The sequence below is a fragment of the Parasteatoda tepidariorum genome, chromosome 5 (assembly GCF_982258835.1).
Source record: "Parasteatoda tepidariorum strain Cologne lab strain chromosome 5, Ptep-v5.0, whole genome shotgun sequence".
NCBI classification, from domain to species: Eukaryota; Metazoa; Arthropoda; class Arachnida; order Araneae; family Theridiidae; genus Parasteatoda; species Parasteatoda tepidariorum.
Genome location: NC_141759.1, coordinates 85,316,169 through 85,338,379, shown reverse-complemented (window position 1 = coordinate 85,338,379; position 22,211 = coordinate 85,316,169). Strand labels below are relative to the sequence as shown.

General features: G+C 30.2%; 1 long non-coding RNA gene across 1 annotated transcript; it reads left to right on the top strand.

Annotated features, from left to right (window-relative positions):
- Positions 1-1,749: 1,749 nt before the first annotated feature.
- On the top strand, positions 1,750-17,840 carry LOC107455519 (uncharacterized). The gene is made up of 6 exons (XR_015433819.1): positions 1,750-1,954; positions 4,360-4,412; positions 6,342-6,461; positions 11,650-11,697; positions 14,292-14,342; positions 17,650-17,840. It is a non-coding gene; the product is annotated as an uncharacterized LOC107455519 (long non-coding RNA).
- Positions 17,841-22,211: the final 4,371 nt, after the last annotated feature.

Sequence of the window (22,211 nt, the reverse complement as noted above, 5' to 3'; positions counted from 1 at the left end):
TTTTCAAGAAAAATTATTGTTTCAATTATTTAGAAAAAAAAAAGTTTTTTTTTTCTTTTTTTTTTTAAATGAGTACAGCACTTTTTAAACACTCAATGACGCATTTTAAGAAATAAGGTAAAAGAATTTAAGAAACGTATTTCTCAATAGTAAGATATTATAAGGATGATAAACTAAGCTAAACTCAGCGGCGCGACAGCTCATAGAGGGCCAAGGCCTACTGTGCCCATCTCAGTTTTCTTGACCTTGGGCTCTGAGATGCAGGAGCAGATGTTTCGGTCAGGTGGTCAGCTGAACGCGGAACCCCCAGTGTTTAGTTCCCAAGCATGCTTGGTACTCATTTATCGACCCACTGAAGAGATGAAAGGCTGAGTCAACCTTGCCCGGCCCGAGGATCGAACCAGGGACCTGTGGCATGACAGCGCGAAACGCTACCGCTCAGCCACCGGGAATCATAAGCATGATGCTTAATGAAATAAATAAAGAAATAAAATTTTAAAAAAAAGTTTGCTTATAGTGATTTTTAAAATTTGGATTGAGGTGGGTTATTTCTTGAACATTTAAATAACTAATTGCTTTAATATAGTTATTAAATTTAATTGATTGATAATTAAATGTTGTAGAAAGCATTCCACAGATTCTACTTAGTCTTTGAATTTATAGTAAGACAGAGGAATATCTTTTGAATTAGTTGAGACAAGATAATGACATTGACATTCGCAGTTTTCAAATTATACAGGTTCCCCATTTCCATTGTAGAAAAGTACCAAAATTTGTAAATTTGTAATAGTATGATGCTTTGAGCTACACTGTCATTTTGTGAAATTTCCGTAAACTCTTAAAGAAATGTATTCATAAAGAACGGAAAACATTAGTAGAATCTAACTGAAAACTAACTGAACATCTCACTTAATACATTAGTAGAACAGCAAAATCTGAAAATTACAGCAAATCTAGGTTTCGATGGAATTGAAAAATACAAGCAAGAAATAAAGTTTAAAAATAAGTTAATGCGATATATTTCAGGCTCTAATTTGTTTATATCATTTACACGGAGATAGAAATTATGATAAAGATGCATTTCTGAACAAAAAAAAAAATACATAACTCATTCAGAATTATTAATTTAGAAATTATTTGTTAATATGGTTTTTCTTTACTGAAAATTCTAGCTTTAATAATTATCATTCCTTTTGCAAAACAATTAGTAAGGCATACAAATCTGAAAAGTAAAATTATCCTAAAAAATGGTTTTAATACCGTACCCTTAAGTATCATGATTAAATTACAAAATTTTTCCACTGTTACAAAATTTTATCACAAATCATGAAGCCGCATTTTATTTTTAATTTTATTAAAATCATCATCGAAGTGTTTTGGTAGATATTACTGAGCTTTTTAGTGTCCCCATAGAGCGAAAAACACTGTATTTTTTTAGTTTTGACCTCCTATAACAGGGCAAAAAGGTTTTTCCGTGAGCATGACTTAAAAACAATAAAGCGTATTAATATTTTATTTTTTCAGTGCTTGTTTTTCGTTCTACTGAAATATAAGCACATAATGCCCGTCTATGTATGATTCAATTATATTTTAGACAATATAAAGAGCAACGCATTCTTTATGAGGAAGTATCGTTATCGCTGTAATTATTATGCCACTGGAACACACAATGGCTGGAATACACAATTTCGAAACAATGCCAAATTATTTGCTCAGCTTTTATGATTTGACTATAAAACCATTTTATTTAGCTCATAAATTCTATATCGATTTGCTTAAGCTTCAACTTTTTGCTTCAAAATGAGTAATTTTAAGTTTTTTATATTCGTTTATACTATTTTTGCAATTGCCTCAGTTCCAACTTTCGGATTTGGAATGGCACCACCCATGGCAAGTCCAAGAGGATCGGACCATTTATATCCTTGCTCTATACATGTTGCATGTGGAGATCCTGGTATGATTTAATGACTTCATCATATTTTGAAATAATAATTGTAAATACATTAATAAGTAATTATTCAGATGTATTGTTTATCTGTTAAAATAGCTGAAATCTGGAGATATACTGGACTATTTAACTCATTATGACTTAAATATTTTATAAAATGATTAGCTCCGTGGTGCATACAATTTCTGCAAATGATTTGAATCACTTTTTAACTTTGATAAAAATTTATTTGCTTTGTTTCTGTTTGCATGTTTTTAACGTCAAACATAATTTTTTGATTTTTATAATGCTTCAAATTCATAAGACCATGATAATTCCCAATTTGTTAATGTTGCATACGAGAATAATGGTATTGCAAACTGATATCATATAAAAAATAATTATAAACTTACACTGTTTTGCAGAAGTAGTTTTGAATATTAGAGTCTGAGCGCATAAGGTGAACCAGGGATGGGGGAACTACGGCCCGCGGGCCAACTGTGGAACGCCTGAAGGTTTTATGCGGCCCGCGGATGGAATTTTAACTTGCTGATCTGTGGCGAATATAAACAATATACATCCATTTTCTTGTCTACTTTGTTTAAAGTTATTTTTCTTTCTTTTTTAACTAAGTACTGCGGACCTTTTAACTTTCTCTATTTTTGTTCTACAAAACATAAATTGATCGAGGCTAGCACAGACAGCTTCAATTGGTAAAATGAGCAGAAGTTTTTTATAGAATAGCGTAGATTGGTGCCATCTGAAGCAATTGTTTCTGAATATGCCAAAAATTGAGTTTTACAAATCATTACCAAAAGCTAGTTTCCCAAATATTTCATGCCTAGAAAATCAGGGCTATGTTTGCTTCCTTTTATTTATGTGTGAACAAGTGTTTTCATCTACGAACCTGAGAAAAAATCATTTCAGATGTAGAATAACAGAAAAACATTTCCCCTTGTCCCTGAAAATAAGTACATCTCACTTGGAACCTTAATATAAGGAACTTTTAAAAATGAAATCGCAATTTTATTCATCTCATTAAATATTTACATTGAAATTTGCATATAGTATTTTTTTTTAATTTTAGATGTTTTTATTTAGCCCACCAAATTTTTTTTCTTTCAATTTTTGGCCCTCGACCAGAAAAGTTTGCCCAATGAAATGAAAATTCACAAAAAATGAAAATTCACTTTTTTCCTGGAAAAACCACCGATTTTTCTGCGACAGATAAGTGACCATTGGGTGGCATTTAACAGGCAATTTTTTAATACGCAGTTCTTAAAGTTAGATCTTTCTTAATTTTTATCTTTAAAATTTCAAAAGTCCGTAGTAGAGTAGTTTCTTTTATTTGAAGTAAATCTGATTCCTCTGTTTTGCTAATGCATTCTGTCACGTTCAAAAGATCAAAACCATCCATATAAGCGCATTATTTACTTATCTTCGCAAAAATTTAGTATAGTTCATGGATTATTCTTTATAGTTTACGGATTAGTGGCTTCCTTTTTGCAAAAAAATAAGTGGCCAACAAGAGGCAAAAAACGAAAAACTTTTTTATTGCCACCTTTTAAATTAATATTTTATTTAATTTTTTCTTTCATATTTCAAAAATGCGATATGGATCAGTTTCTTTACCTTTAAATAAGTCATTTGAGTAATCGTTTTTGCCAATGTATTCTTTCAAATTTAAAGGGTAAAAGCCATTCATATTAGCGCATTATCTTAGTATCCTTCCGAAATTCATAGTATAATTTACGGATTATTCCTATCTATTAAATAAGCCAATAATATGGAAACATAAATTAAGCATTTAAACTTTAAAACGTGAACAGTATTAAAGTTGTAAACGTAAAAAAATTAATTTTATTTTACTATATGGTGCATTACTATACTATGTGTTATTTCAAATTTTAAAATTCCATTCAGAGCCAATTCTTTTATTAGAAATTAACATTTTTATGCATTTCCTATCCACCTTAATTCCTACCAGATGCCAATGTAAGAAAACATTTAGTGTCAGCAAGAGCTTGTATCACAAAGCTCAGCAATTTTGTAAGTGATTAACAAATGCACCATGCAATTTTGAGACAATGTCAAAAGTTAATTTTAAAGCAATTGAGAATCTGGATAAAGCTAGAATAAAATAAAGCTAAAACAAGCATTATAGTCCTGTAAATGAAAGGTTAAAAATGAGACAGTTTTCGTAAGGGGTTTTGCTTGCCTTTACTCAATATTTAAGAAACCAAGTTTTGATTGTTTTAATAGATTTATTATTTGATTCAATTTAAAATAACATTAAAAATATTCATTAAGAACTATTGTAGTGGAAAATGTTTAATAAAAGAAATGTTTTTAAAATTAATAGACTTCAGACAACAGCAGATTTCTTTAATATTATTGCCTAAGAAAATGAGATTTAAATGATTTTTTTCTAGATCCGAAGGACAAAAAAGAATTTGATGACATGTTTGCTCGAGTTAAACAAGAGGTAATATCATCAATAAATTGAACTATTGGATGCTAGTGAACTGAATTATTTTTTATATCGCATTTATAAAACATTATTTAATCAGAACATATACATATTTTAAGAAATTAAACCCAATCACACCATATGCACATTTATATAACTTTCATCAATCGCATTTAAAGAACATTTATTTTACTATCTTGTATTCAACAAATAACATATGCTAACTTTGTAACAAGGAAAATCATAAATATTAGGGAAGAGCGCCCTTTTTTACGCTTTTTATTTGTGTAATATATTTGTTGTGAGTTTCATGTCAATTTCATTATCTTTAGATCAAACGTTCCATTTCCATGTTTTTATTCTTGCTCTTATAAATATTAATTTACCTGATTTTGATATTGCTGTCGTTATTTTCGTGTTTAAATTGTAACTTTCAAAAAATTAATATGCATTTCTTTCATACCTCTTATAATAAGCAAAATAAGAATTGAGGTAATAATTTGAGGTAATAAATTTACGGAAGTCGCCGGTAAACCAACAGGTCTTCTTTGATTTTAATTAATTTGATGCCAAAATGTTAAAATAATTGGATATCTTTACACTTTAAAAAACTGATACTCTAATCTCATGAAACTCGATTAGTTTGTGACGAAATAATTTTCTGGAATATGCTACAAGCGAAAATTTTACCAAAAAATGACGAAATAACTATAGACACTTTTTCGACGAAACAGATTTTGCCAAAAGTGAGAAATTCATTCCTAATTCTATTTAATTTTTCAAAAAAAAAAAGTATCATGAGGAACTTGTAGTGCCTCATGGCAACTAACGGATGACGTAATTATCCACTTTTTCGTGGGCACCATATAAGATAATCAACGTCACCCCAACAACACAAAAAGAACAGAAAAAAAACCACACCCATACTCGAAACGGGAATCGAACCGTGGATCTTCCTGTTATGAGGCCAACTTCTTAACCACAATATCATTCTAGTTTTGGTCATATATTTGACAGTTTGCATTTCTTTACAAATCACGTGACTTCGTGACGAAATGGTCCTGAAATGATTGCAGAATCAACAAAAGTGAGAGTTTTAGTTCTGATTGTGCTAGTTTATTTTATTGAAAGTCGTTTTATATCTCTTCTCTCCTTATTTATCCAATTATTAATTTATTTTGAATTAGATTGTAGCAAAGCTACAGCTACAACTACTCAATTCCCATTTACTAGTATACAAGACATGTTAACTAGATTTAAACTTGATGTACCTTTTACTAAATGGTGGTCGGTACTTTGTCGGTACCCTACTTTCATAATTGGTGATTAACCTTGCGTGATCTCAGCAAGCTTACTTAAACTAAAACACTCACTTCAATTAGAACACACTTAGTTCGATGGGTGGTCCGCTGTAAACAGTTGAGTTACTATTTATGACTGTGACATTGTTCTGCTTACTCTGTTGCTACTCTATCTCTATCACATACAACTGGGCCTGCATACATTCAACTGCTAATAGCACCACAGGAGGGACCCCACATGCTAATATTATCGTAATACATATGTCACGACCAGCACTCAAAAGTTCGATGATTTTAATACGGCTCGCCTGGTTTCTCGCACAACAACGAATCAATTAGTATTATCCATTCATTGAATTTTATAACAGATAAAATTCTAAAGGAGGACTAATGTAGCATAGCTACCACTACAACTCCTCACTTACCACTCTCTAGTATATAAAACATGTTAACTCGACTCTATCTTGAGGTACCTATTGATAGATGGCTGTTGACATTGTCAGTAGCCTACACAAGTTGTTTTTAAGTAAATGTGTCAAGATGAAATATTTATTCAATAGACTTCCAAAAGACTCAAAATTATTTTTATATGTCATGTAAAACACGGATCCCTTTTAATCTAAATTTAGGATTTTGATTACAGGATTTTTTGATTGTAGCAGAGGATTTAAAAGAATCAAAAGATCTGTATACTTACAAAGCTTATGAAGAAATTAATCCAATGATAGCGGAAACATGTGGAATAGAAGATAAAGAATTACGGGTAGGTTTAGTTGTTTTTCTTTTTCTTTGGCAGAAATAATGCTTTTATTGTTTATTATTATAAATAAACAGTTTCACCAATTAAATGGTACCACCTTTGAGATTCAAGAAAATTCAGTGTTTTGTAAAGAGCAAATGAATTTATTTCATATAAATTGGAGTTAATTATAAAATAGATTACATTTTATTTCCAAATCACATGTTTATATTCATTAATTTTGAAAACGGGGCTGTTTTGGTGTCAAGAAGAAAACTATCAGTGATTTAAACAAATTCAAACGAATTTCAAATTCATTTTATTTCCATTCCAAATTCATTTTATGTCCATTCATTTCACTAAACCATGGCTGTTCAATACCCTGTTATGTGAATAGACCAGTTAACCTGAGAGAAAAGAAATAAATCTTTCTCCAAAATACTGTGAAAAAGTTGGGGAAGAAGAGCTGTCAAGAATGTCTACATATATCTCAAAGTTTTTGTTCCTATTCACAGAAACTTATATACCCAGTTCAAACAGCTCTCAGTAGGCCAGTTCAGGTTTAAAACAACCATATCACTAAACCATGGCTGTTCAATACCCTGTTATGTGAATAGATCAGTTAAACTCAGAGAAAAGAAATAAACCTTCCTCTAAAATACTGTCAAAAAGTTGGGGAAGAAGAGCTTTCACGAATGTCTACATACATCTCAAAGTTCATGTTCCTATTCACAGACACTTACATACCCAGTTCAAACAGCTCTCAGTAGGCCAGTTCAGGTTTAAAACAACCATATCACTAAACCATGGCTGTTCAATACCCTGTTATGTGAATAGATCAGTTAAACTCAGAGAAAAGAAATAAACCTTCCTCTAAAATACTGTCAAAAAGTTGGGGAAGAAGAGCTTTCACGAATGTCTACATACATCTCAAAGTTCATGTTCCTATTCACAGACACTTACATACCCAGTTCAAACAGCTCTCAGTAGGCCAGTTCAGGTTTAAAACAACCATATCACTAAACCATGGCTGTTCAATACCCTGTTATGTGAATATACCAGTTAAACTGAGAGAAAGGAAATAAACATTCCTCTAAAATACTGTCAAAAAGTTGGGGAAGAAGAGCTGTCAAGAATGTCTACATACATCTCAAAGTTCATGTTCCCATTTACAGAAACTTATATACCCAGTTCAAATCATGAAAAGCACCCTCACCATGATTAACCTCATTTCTTTAGTTAGGTAACTGTATTTTTTATACGAAGAATATACTAAACAATCCTTTCATGAACATTGCTATTTAATCTCACAGTCTATGATAACGAATGTCTATGAAACTAGCTATCATTTTTTTGCTCAATGTCTTCCTTTTAAATTTGTACATTCTTAATGAGAGAACGATCGAGATATCAAGTGTTAGAGGAAGTCTGAACCCATCTTTGCCAGGTTACAAAAATTACAAAACAACAAGCAAGTAACTTTAGTTATTCAATATCACCTCCTTCCCCCCTATGAAAGGGGACTTATCTAGACATTTTTAAGAGTAGAATGCAAAGGAATGCTATGTATTCCTTAGCATTCTACTCTTAGCACTCTACATTGTTCATTTGAAGCAAAATTCTTCTTCCCCCTGTACATTGCTCTTAAGGAAAATGGCACAAAATACCTTTTATAACAGACATGCCGAAAAAATGCTTTTTTAAGTGTGTTATATTATTGGTCATTCGATATCTATTTTTCGATTTCTGGCTTCTGAAATCAAAAGTAACGTTTGAAATATTTTGAATTATTTAAAAAAAAATTTCAATTTATCTCTCTTCAAATTCAAGCCTCTTTTCTTTAAAAGCTAAAAGAAATAATGAGATTAATATACAATAGCTCAGTTATCAAATCAAATTTACATTTTGCATGGTATGAATATATTAATGTTCACCGAAGAGCCATTACATTATGGCCACCTTACATCTATAACAATGGACTCGCCCAGGGCTTTAATGGTTTCTCGCTCAGGAACAATGTTTTCATTCGGCACATTAGGACCCATAATCCTCATAGAACAATCCCTGACGCTGCTTGAACATAGTTGCAGACCAGGTTCACCCATTCATGGCAACAGTTTTTCCTGCGGGGGATGGTGTTTACCAACAGGATAATGCACCATGTCATAAGGGTCGAATCGTCGAGGCACATTCCAGTGACTTTCAAGTCATGTCTTGGTCCTCAAATTCACCTGACATTAATCTAATAGAGCATTTGTGGTCCTACTTGGAAAACTGAATTCGTACTGCCACACTACCCACTCGCAATGTGAGGGAATTGCAGGACCTGTTGGTGAGCGCTTGGTGAGTTGGTGAGCTTACTTCAGACTACCTATCAGCAACTTGTGGAATCAATGCCACGACGAGTGCAAGCAGTTTTGCGGGCTAAAGGTGGTCCTACATGCTATTAGCAGGGTGGTCATAATGTAATGGCTCTTCAGTGTATCTTGAACAATGTTTTAATATTTTCCTCCTAAATATAATATTTTTATTGCAGTTTTTATTGCAGTCTATAAAAACATTATTTTCATTGCAGAAAAAAGTTTTTTTTTTGTCTGTTTATAAATATTTTTCATTTTGCTATTTGTTTAAAAAAATACTTACAGCATTCCCACAACTGCTAGTGTTTTTGTAAATGAATCACCCAATGTTAAGATGAACGATACCACGTTTGAATGCTTTATTGTAAAAGTCTTCTGAACATTTTCACTGACCTGCTCTATGTCATCCTAATGTATTCAAAAATATGATAAAGAAAATCTGAATGGGTCGCTGAATTCTGCCTAGATAAATTAATCGCAATTACTATTTATTTTACATATTAGAAATTATTATAAAACGTTAAGTAATTAATTACTTACTTAACTCTTAAAAAATAAACTTTTAATTAAAAAAGTTAAGTAATCAAGGAATATGTTAAGTAATATGAGGTACACTTATAGATTTTTCAATAACTGCTGTTATTCCTTAACATAAACATTTGAAACTATTCAGTAATTAGAGAATAGTAAGAGCAAGTTCAAAGCTCTTTTAAATTCTATAAAATGTTAACAAAAAATATTGAAGCTAAGAATAACTATTTTCTCTCACTTTCTTTACTTCTTATATAAAAGTAATGGTATAAAAAAAATGGAAAGAATTGGAAGCAACTTATTTTTTTTAAAAATAAAAATTAAATGTTATTATTAAAATTAGCAGAAATCGTGTAACAATAAATTATTTGTTTGTGTATTTCACAATTGTGTATTTAATTCAAAACATATCGCGCGAATTGAAAATTATCGAACATTTTAATAGTCTTGGCTCTAGAGGACGACTTCAGAATTAAACAAAATATTTCTAATTTACAAATAATTAAGAGAACATTAAATGTATTTTTGTGCAGATGAAATTAAGTTACAACATTTGAAGAGTACCTTCTCTGAATAGAGATACATTTCCTTTTAAACAAGAAATGATTTTTTGTTCCACAAAATAATAAAGGCACTCACAATCTAAAAATTACGTTTCCAATGGTTTTATAGCTTGATTCCCTGAACATAAAATTCTTTTTTTGTACATTTCATCATATCTATGGAATAACTTAAGCAACGAAAATGCTTACTAATCTCCTTTATCTTCATATAATTGTATGCAATTGTTTAAAAATTATTACTAAATTTTTATAATTTAATTTAATAATGGTCGAGATATTTGAGAATCATTTTGTGCTCAGATTTGATAAAAACTAGGGCAATATTAAACAACAATATTTGAAATTGTCATCAAATTTCATACAAATATTCATGAGAAATAGAAATTTAGAAAATTTTACTTTTGCAAAATTTTATTATTCGCATACACTTTGTAATTTTTGTTCAAATTTTGTAGTTTACCTTATAAAAATACTTATAATGAATTTGTATACAAAGTAAACTAAATAAAAAATCTTAGCATCATTATTAATTTATTCAATAAAAACAGAATATTAACCTTAATAGTTAATATTTATCTAAATATTGCTAATTGGTAAATTAGCTTTAAAGTCTATTATAACAAAATGTATAATTTGTCTGTGCGCTTGCCTCTCTTATAAATTCCGAACAGCTTGGGCCAGTGTCCCGAAAATTAAACAGGATAAAAAAATCAACTTTAGCCAGCGAGTTTAAAATCATTCAAAAATTTCCATAAAATCTTTCTTGTCACATGCTTGAAAAATCAAATATTCTGATTGGCTTAGAACTAGTCTTTGATATATAATAAACTGTAGATGATTATATTTTTTGTCTTTGTCTTTTAGATATGTTAATGATAAAATCAGATGATATTTGCTAGCTTATAGCCCTCATAAGTAAATGAAGAAGTCTTGCACCTTCTTTAATAACTAATTATTTTTTAATCTTTATGTCAATATAAGCACAATGATTAACGACATCATGTTAACGATTAACATTTATAAAGTTATATAAAACCACGTGTTTATTTGATAGATAAACTACTAATAACGTGCTTTGTTTAATCTAATAATGCAAAGACTCTATGACGGACAAAATATGATATTAAATTTAAAAAAATAATATTAGCATTACTAATTGTGTAGGTATATAACTTTCTGCTCTGTGCATGTTTTCCTTATGATGCAAAATATTTGTTGGCTACGCAGACTTATCGATGTTTTTTTTCACCCGAACGAAAAACACGTATTCAGATAGTAATGCATAAAATGGTTATTGATTTAAAATACTTTCAGAGATATAACGTAGACAAAAAAAAATGCTTAAGAATCTAAAATTTCATCAATTCTCCTGGCAAAGCAAGTGTGATGCATTATTTTCTAGATTACAGCTATTTCCTTTCCCTCCTAAACGAATTTAAGTTAAATATTCCCCAAAAAAAAGACTACTTTATTCAATGAAATTGCACTTTCAGGTCGGATATCATAACTTAAATACCATTTGCATAAATTAAAAGGCATATTTAATTTTAGACATTTGATCAATTAGATTGTAAAAAAACTAATCACTTGTTCAAAAGTTATTAAGGATTTCTGAATTTTAATTTGGGCATTTTAATTTTTGTTCATCACTATTTTTCAATACAGTTTTAATCTGGAAAAAAAACTGCTGTCAAAACTGTAATATGATATTTACTGTATATGTTGATGATTCATTAGTGATTTTCTTTAATTTTACAGGAAACTGTGTTTAATACAGTTGTACAAATATATCTAGAAAACTATTCAGTAAGTTAATTATTTTTTTCTCTATAAGATGTAATGCATGTGTGATATTTAATCCAAAAACTGTGGTTTCCATGTACTAAAAAAGTCTTTAAGCAAGGTTTATACAAGGTTAACTTCAGACTCAATAATTAAAAAGTCTATGTTTGAATTTTGATGAATATATTTCCCATGTAGGATAATCAATAAATGTGATATATTTAATCTAATCTAATAAATGCAAGATATTGTAAGATTCGATCAAAAAATTCAGAAGAGTAATAAAAGACATGGAAACATCTTTTGACTGTGTTCATGCAATGCAATGCATATAGGATATGTAATTCTAAAACTATGGTTTCAATTTACTGAAAAAACCATTTAAGCAAGTTTTAGACTAGGCTAACCTCAAACTCAATGCTTCAAGCTTTGTTTGGTTTATTTGTTAATTATTTACAAGGCTTGTTGGGCTTTGTGATAAACATTGTTGTTGACATTAAAATCAGCATTAGACTGCACTCTGGGTAGGCTTTGAATCTAGAAGAGGTAAATGCTGGAAGTCAGTTGAAATGTGTACTATCTAAATTTACCAGAAACATGCCACTCCTCCTTCCAACTTTCAGACTGCTTTCAATTTGGCAGAGATCAAAAGCTTACCTTACATCTTCAGGTGCATCTAGGAATTGTTTTTTCATCCTAGTATACTGTGAAATGACGCCAATGACCGCCATTTTGAACAACTTTTGTTATAATAAGTTAAATAAGTATTTTTGTATTTCAAAAATATATGGGATATACACAGTCCAGTCACATTAATGTGACCACCTGTCAAAAGCCAGAATAACCACCTTTGGCTGAGTGGACCGCTACGAAACGTGCAGGGAGAAAGTCAATTAGGTTTCTGAAAGTGTTCACTGGGATGTTGAGCCATGCCGACTCCAGTGCCGTGGCCAGCTGAGCTAGATTACGTGGTTGAGGATCTATGGCCCGAACAACCCGATCGAGGTGATCCCACAGATTCCCGATTGGGTTCAAATCCGGTGAGTTTGCTGGCCAGGGGAGTACGGTAAATTCATCCTGGTGCTCTTCGAACCACGCACATGCACTGCGAGCTGTATGACTCCTCGCATTGTCCTGGTGGTAGATGCCATCATTCTGAGGAAAAATCATTTGCATGTAGGGGTGGACATGGTCCGCAAGGACAGATATGTACTTATACTGATCCATCGTGCCTTCCACAATGATTAGTGCACCCAGTGAATGCCAGGAAAACATTCCCCAAGCCATAACGCTCCCTCTTCCAGCCTGCAGCCTTCCGGCAATTGTTGCAGGGTGTTTGCTTTCAGACGTTTTACGCCGTATACGCCAACGTCCATCTGTCCCATGGAGCATAAAATGCGATTCATCGGAAAAAGCCACCTGTTGCCACTCTGTGGACGTCTAGTTGCGGTACTGGCGTGCAAACTCCAGCCTTTGTCACCGATAAACAGCAGTCAGCATAGGTGCATTAACCAGGCGTCTGCTGCGGAGGCCCATGCGCAGCAACGTTCGATGAACAGTTGTTGAGGATACACTTTTGGTAGCCCCTTGGTTCATCTGGACGGTAAGTTGCTCAACAGTTGCACGTCTATTCGTCTGAACGCATTTCCGCAGCCTTCGTTTGCCTCTGCCATCTTTGGCCCGTGGTGCACCACATGTGCCACACCGTTTGTTTTGTATAGTGCCATTTTGCCATGCACGGTATACTTTTACCACGGCGGCACGCGAACAGTTCACAAAATCAGTCGTTTCCGAAATGCTTCCACCCTTGGACCGAAAGCCAATAATCATGCCCTTTTGGACGTCGGATAAATCGCTACATTTCTGCATTGCGCCAACGACTGAAATGCTTTTCGATGCCCCAGGACGTCCAATATATACACTACACTGTAATGTGCTGCCACCTGCACTCTGTGAGTGGTTATTTCACGTTGACGTCGAAAGTCGGTGGTGGTCACATTAATGTGACTGGACTGTGTATATACAGCTAAGTGAGACAAATGTCAATAGTTTTCCTCCACGCAAAACACACATGTAGATTTCATAATTTTGTTCTGGATAAGGAAAAAATAATAACCCATATCAATAATTGGGGAGTGTTTTTGTCTTGAATTCCGATTAAAATTGTAAATATATTAAGGAGAAAATTTTTTATATTCAAATACAGCAATAAAAAAATAATGTTGTTAATTTTTCCACAGGCAATACATTTACATTTTTTAAAGTCAAACTACATTATAACATGTAAAAGTTTGCATGAAATTTAAAACTACAGAACTTATGCATTAAAAGTTCATTTTATAAATTCACGACTACAGGTACTTATTATCAATGATATGCAAGTTCCTTTATAAGTGTATATATTTATACTTTTGTGAAAATAAATATGTAAATAAAGCAAATTATATATTACAAAGAAATCCGAAATAATTATTATACATCTTCAATGACTATTTAAAAGAATGAAATAAAAACAATGCTTTAGAATTTCTTTAATCTTGATATTTATTTACTATTATAAACATTCTTCATATTTGGAAAAACTTAGTTCATTTATTATTATTTATTATTTCATAAAGGAAATTTGTACAACTCCAACTCCTACGTGCAAGCGCTGGTCAGAACGATCGGTAAGTTTCTCTACCTGTATCAAAAATCGGAAATCAAGATGTTAAATAAAAAAGTCCTTTTTGAAAATGTAATGCAAGTAATATTCCAAAAAGCATCAAAAATAACATTTATGTTTCTGAAATATTTCGTCAAGATATTTTTTGCAAGTATACTTTAAGAGTGTAGTATACTAACGTTTCATGAAGGAAATATTAAATAAAGAATTTATAAAGGAAATATTTAAAAAAAAGTGTACTTAAATAATAATTTGGCTTAGATTTATTTGAAATTTAATTTTGTTAATTTTTTTGTTTCGTTTTTTATCCATAGGAAACTGATTTTTTTCGACAAGATCATTATTTGTGTTAAATTAGTTTTATAATGATGTACCTTAAAAATTGAAAACATTCATCGTTAAAAACTTTAAAAACTTATGTTTCAAGAACCTTAACTTGTCTTCAGAAAGTTGAAACAAATATTTGATATTTTATTAGATATTTTTTTGAAAAAATCTAGCAAAAATTTAAAAAAAAAGGTAAACTTAATTTAAAAATTACATATATTTATACAAAGTTATTTAAAATAAATAAATTATTAAAACAAATATTTAAAAAATTAATGTATAGGTATACAATGTAAAAACGTAACTAATGATATCATATAATAAAAAATTTCAAATTATTTCATGTATTGGGTTGTTTATAAAGTAATTCAGCTTTTTTTCCCCTTTAAATGTTTTATGAGTGCCAAGGAATAAATGTTTTATGCTTTATATGTTGGCCATTAGGGTGAAGCGAAAAAAAAGATTTCGATAATTAAAAAGCACTACCTCCCAAAATTTGTACATGGTCTTGTATATCACATGTGGGTTTTTTCAGATTTTTTATGCATCATCTTCATTTTCCGAAAAAGCTTCAAAATTTTAATATTCCCCAAAAAACAGCAAATACTTTCAAATTTTTTCACATTTTCATAAATTGTCATATGAAAACAAATTATCTCTTAAAAGTTGTGTTTTCAATTAATATTACTTGTGTATTTTTTCAGAATATATCAGTTGCAACAGCTGTAAAAATTATAAAATTTTACAAAAATTTTAAAATGTTTAAGAAAATGTCATATTTCTAAAAATTGTCGAAAGAACGTAAAACACCTTGCAAACGTTGTGTATTTAGAATAGTACTACTCAGGATTTTTTTTGAAATTTTTCTGGTTCATTTTCCTTTTCATTCAGTAACTGACTCTGGAGGTTTTTCTTTTTAGCTTTTTTAATGTTATTAATAATATTTTAAAATAGCAACTAAAAGTAAACAAGATATAGAAAAGTGAAGAGTATACCATTTCTTCACAAATGATGAATTACATTTGATATAAAATCATAGGAAAATTCATCGAAAGACGGGTTTTTTCATGATTAGCTAGCTGTAATATGAATGGGTATAGGTTCAATTAATTGACAAGTTTTTTACAGTTAAATCAAAGTATGGATAGAAAAGAAAACGAATCCAGCTTTAGGCGAAGCACAAGTTTCCAGATTTCAATAAAACAAGCGAAATCATTACAAAAGACATCAAGAAAACAGCATTTTAGTTAAAAAAGAAGGCAAAGTAGCGCATTCTGGATTTTTCAAATTTGATGTCAAAGGAGAAGCAGAAGTCTCATGCTTTCCAGCACCTTCAGTCTCAGCCACACCCCTAGCTAGAATTAAACTTGTGACTGTTGCTAAAACATGTGCCAGGTATAGAATGCTGGATGGTCTTGGTGCTGCATTTGCGGTAGCATTATCATGTGATTTACACAGAGTAAAAACAAAGATGAAATTACAGAATGCAACGATTCTTCAATCACTGAAGACAGATGTAGAATAGACAAAATTAGCAAAGAATACTGTAATTAAATATGCTGAATTAAATAGCTGAATAGGAAATCAAACCTCTAGGTATTTACTTTCATGGAGGAAAAAACAAGTCGTTAGTCCCAATGGTGGAAAGAGAGTCATTTCAATCATAGATCTAAAATAAAACCATATATAGAGATTATTCAAGAACTAAGAACTACATATTTAACTTCGACACATCTCTCCGTAAACCCCTTCAGTGTCGAATATAAAGGAATCCATTTTGATTCTTTTAAATAGCGAAACTAATGATGCATCTCAACTTATTGTAATTATTTGTATTAGAACTATGGTAAATGTCCAGAATTAGGCGTTATTTGTCTGCTTAAAAGGATATGCAAAAAGGGTGATAGGTGAGTTAAACTCAAATGTGCTAAGACTAAAAAATATTATGAATTGCCAGGACGGTCGGAGAATGAGCCTTTAAAGATTTTTCTGACCAATGAGTCAGGGTTCAACTGCGAACAATCTAACTATCACGTTTCATCAGATTAAAAAGGTTCGTCAGAAATGATGGTTCATATTTTTTTTTTTTTTGCGTCATAAAATTACATTCTTTAAAATGATGTAGAAATTTGTGTACCTTAAATTTACAAATTATTCTACTATTATAAAATATTACCATAAAAAATAATGAAAAATATTCAATTCCTACTATTAGAACAAAAATTATTCAAAATGAATCTCTTTTTTTGCGTAATGTACCTTTTTAAAATTTTCGAATCGAGAGAGAAAAGGGCATAAAATTTATCACCAAGGGAGGATTTTTTCTAGATCAGTAAGTAGCAGTTAATTTTGGTCAAAAGATGCACTCTACACAGTAATCCCATCTGCTTTAAAATAATTAAGCATCATTAATTAGCATACATAATTAAGCCAATTAAATAACATAATTAATAAGCATATATAAATAATAAGCAATCATGGATAGTTAAATTTGTTCAACCCCCATTCTTTATGAGTAGTTTCTAATTATTAACTGGTATTTTGATGCTTTTATTTTTTAAACTGAGAAAATATTTAAACTTTATTTAATTATTGATTTTCGTGTTGCATAAACTATTTATCTATCAGTCGAAATTATTTATAAAAAAAGTTAAATTTATCATTAATAAAGATTTCTTGTGTTATGTGTATAACAAGAAGTTTAGTTCGCATAAATTAAGTATCTAATAATGCCCAAATTTATATTTGTAGATTATAAATACGTAGTCTAAGGGTTTTCGCATTTTGTTTAATGCATACATTAATAAAATGATTTTTAGTTTCTAATATGAACTTTAACTTTAAGAAATTCGATTTTGATATAATATATTGTTCTAAAGCATACTAATGGAGCTAACCTAAAACCATTACAATTTCGGTAGGATCCTAGAACTTTTAAACATGCTGTTCAATCTTAAAATAATATATTGATTTCTTTTTTATAGAAAGAGATCATGGATTTCTTGGATAGACTTCGTGATGAAAAAAAATGTTAAAATACTGAAATGCTGAAAAAATAAAACAGCTGTTGACCTTTAAACCGTAGCAGTTTTCAAGCATTTAATAAAAGTTTGCATAGATTATTAAGAATTATTATTTCCTTGCGTGTCAGAAAAATAAAATGTATTAAATAGACTATAAGAAATTTCATGAGAAAAATGGATAAATAACAATTTATTTAATTGTTATTTTACCATGTTCAAAGAATACAGTAATATAACTGAAAATGAGAAAATATTTAAACTGTTAAATGTGAGAAAAACAGTTTATTAACTGCTTTTCCCTAATATTGTTAAACAGTCAGAATTTTGTAGCACAAACTAGGCTCACCTAAAGAAGCTGCTCAGTTCTTTACAACTGGGTGCATTTTATCCGGAGCAAATCCGGAAATCTCATGATTGACAGAACGGGGGTCCAGACCCAGCTTTTACACAACAATATTTCCTCATTTTCTTTTAACTTATGAAGAGTTTCCAGACTCCTCAATTTGTGACCCTGGGTTGTTAGATTATGATACTTTCATTCACGTATCGATGGCAGGAACATGAAACTGCTTACCACTATAAAAGTCAAATATTTCCCATCTCTTATGATTGGTGAAACCGAATTATTCAAATAACTCACATTACTGGTACAGTCCGCAAAAAAAAAACGAATCACCCTGATTAACTTTCGTTCTAATGATCGGATTTTCTCGAACTAAGTGTCAATCGTAATGGTTTTTGAGGGTGACCTTAAATATGCTAATTAATTAGTGCTAACTATTAATTAAGTTACGAAATCAGACACAAAAACGTACTTTCTCCGAATAAAAATGCATTTTTTTACATATTTGGATTTCTTATCCTCAAAATATAGGGGGTAGCCGCAATCTGGGAAGTGTGGTCCCCATAGTTTGGTCAGGAGAGCGATTCAAAGTTCGTACCCTTTAATGTTAATTTCGCTTTTTGCGTTTTCAGTCATATTTTCAAAATTAATGAAGCAATTCAGAAAAAAATTGCACCCACTCATAAAACTCATTTACCCAAAGATAATTTCATGCAAAAAATAACTTTTAATATTTATTTATTATTTTTTTATTATTTAAGTAAAGTGAGGATGAAAAAATATTGAATTATAAGGTATGATTTTTTTTTAATACCATATTAATCTACATATTTTTCAATTGAAAAATCTATAGTTTCAACTGTTTTTATTTATTAGAAGCTGAAAAAAATTAAAATTAAATATTTTTAAAAAAATAATTTGGCGACAATAAAGAAATAACTAATTGGGGTGATTAATATTAAAATGTGATAAACTTGGGAGGAACTTGAGTTCGCGCGCGTAGTGTAAAATTTCATTCATATTTTTTTCGCTAATAATTGTTTGCTAATCTTTTTATTTTTATTTCTCCCACACTATAAAATACGATGTTTCTTTTTTAGTCATTTAATAATTTATTTGCAATTTAGTAAGGAATTTTGAGTAAAAAACACTTTATTCAACAAATGTCTAGTTTCAAAAAAGCGTGCTTCTGATAGAATACTCCAGATTGCGCTTATTTAATGTGATTATTTTTTATTTTTTTTATTTTGTTTTTCAACAACTGATACAATTTCAATATTATACATACGTATGCATAGATTTGGAATACTAAATTTATCAATTTCTTGAATATATATTTTATAAATATTAATAAAAATACGTAGTCAACATTTTTAAACATCTCTCACAACATCGCAAATTTCTCAACATCTTATAGGGTAAACTAAACAATGAAGGAACACTTAAGCTTAGCTTGCCTTTAAAAAAAATTCATAAAAATTTTAAAATTTGTAATTTTAGCTAAATGATGGTGTCTACATATTTGTTATTAAATGCAAATTATGCAAAAGAAAGTTAGATAACTTACGTAATATTGTTTAAAGCTTTTGGTGGTTTAAATAATAAGTAGTAAGATGACCAAGTGAAGGAACAGTTCTTACCAGTGAATAAACACTAAATTTTCCAGTGAATGAACACTTAATTTTTAGAATGTTTGATGCTCGTTAGGAATTCATAGGCCACACAAATGTCTAAAAACAGGATTTTTCTTGGAATTACGACATATAACCATAGTTAATGAGGAAAATATTACTTTTTTTTCAGTCATGGAATGGAAAGTAAAATGTGTTTGAATACATAATTTAAAAAAAAGGTTTTTCATTTTTTTCTCACAGTTTAATAGTCCGTTCTAAATTATGAATGCTTATCATTGTGTAATCCGATGATGGTTTTATTATTATTATAATTCGATCATTTTTTTGTTTACTCTTTTCCCCATATTTTTTAAGCTTTATTTTAAATCTTTTTAAGTATTTTTTTTCTCTTCGTCATGAGTTTTCTTTTGATTTAACCTTCCTCTTTTTTCCAAATTTTTGGCCAATGTAAATGTATCTTCGAAATTTCTTTTAATTTTCCTGTTCCATTTCCAGAATTCCTCACTGGATAATAAATGAGAAAAAGGAGTTTCGAAGTTTGAGTAAAACCCATCTCTCATTGACTTATATCTAGTAGTTAATTATGAAACCAATTGTTTTTGCAACTAACAATGCCTCAAGAGGACTTATCTCAAAATCAGTTTTCAAGATACTTTCATTATTAATGTTAGTCGTCTCAGCTTCAGAGCCAAAATTTGATTATACAATTGCTCTTTTTTAAATAAATTCTTCAATATTGAGAAAAGCACAGACTATTGGATATTTGGGAGATTAAACTTTTCTGTCAATGTTCCTTTAAAAATTTGCAACATAACTCTCAAGCTTCTGAAGAAATAGCGCATCGTTACTCTCGAAGCATGTGTTTTGTTGATAAGTTGTCTTGCTCATTAACTCCTGGTGCCTGTTTTGCATGCATTTGTTACAGTCAACGTTTTCTACATCGAATGGAAAAATATTGCATTTCATAAAAGCATTTTAACTTCATCAGTTGATGCCTCAAATCTTATTTAAAAATGGATGTAAAATTTTCTAGACATATTGTTTTACAATTCTTTTGTTTTCAAGATCTAACGAGAGATTTCCATGAATTAGGTAGAAAATTAAATCAGAAAATTTGTTTTGAGGAACAAAACTTGCTCAGTTTCAAATTGACATGAGATTTTTACCTATCCAGAAGAAGCAAAATATGAAATTTTATTGCAATTTTAATTAGCCATGGGTAGAAACATTTGCAATATATTTGTAAAATGTTGCTCGTTTCATTTCATGAATAGCTTTTTCCAATGAAATATGAAGCAGGGACTGATTCTGTAATATCTCAACGAATTCTACTGTAAGGAAAAACTACCAATGAAGGTACTTTTACTTTCCTAGGTACTTTAGAATATAAATCCTTATAATTTTTAAGGCCGAAGATTTTTCCCGTTTAAGGGCAGTGTTCAACTCTTGTTTCATTCGCATTGTAAATGCAATTACTTTATAAAAGGATGCCAGGGCTACTTCCCTCCTGAAAAATTCTTCTGAAGTTCTTAAAACCAGTTTTTCGAATATTGTTCTCTAAGGGAAGTTTTGCTTTTTGAAATTATCTTCGCATTGCACTGAGTTATCGGTGGATGTTGCCTTAAAAAAACTTCTCCCATTTTTCACCAAGATAATAGTCTTTAAATGGATTTTTCCTACCAGTTCTCGTTAGGACATTAAAGACGGCAATAAGATAATAATTTAGCTAATTATTGGCACAAAATCCAGCGAAGAAATTTTCCATTCAAGCTTTTATTATTATATTTAGTTGTTATATTTAGTTAATAAACATACTTTATTAAGGTGTCTAAGGTATGATGTAATAACTAATCACTACATTTATAAAGATAAATAATAAATTAAATATTATTATAATTCTCTAAATATATTTAGCAATTAAATTTGCATATTTAAATGAAATTGCTACAGGAACTATTCAAGCAACATTTAACTGAATTTTAGGAGTCCTCTATGTCGCTGAACTACTAATTATCCATGTAAAATCATATTTCACACATACTATTCACTGGGAAATCTATTCTCAGTGAAGGAACATGCCTGTTCCTTCACTGGTTAAAAGTTGTTTTTTTTTTATTTTTAACATAATTTTGATTTATAATATGACAAAAGGTACAAGAAAATTAAAAATTTTCTTTTATTTTCATTAACTTGAGAAAATCCCAGTAAAAGAACACTTGTTTATTCATTGGTTTTTCATCGTTCGGTAATCCAGTTAATAAACACCCCCTAATCTCAGTACTTACTTATGTTATGATGCTTAAAATAAATAAAACGTAACCTCAATGACCACATTTTGAATTATTTTTTTTGTAATGAGAAAAAAAAGCATTATTATATGCAATTAATTGTAGTTTAAACGGATAACAACAAACACTGACCTTATAATTTTGTCAAAGAGACAAGGCGTTGAACAGATACTAACAAATTCAAAACTTTTTCCAGAGATGAGTCAAAGACCAGATAACTAAATGCATTGTTAAAGGACTTCCTATTGTTAGGTAGTA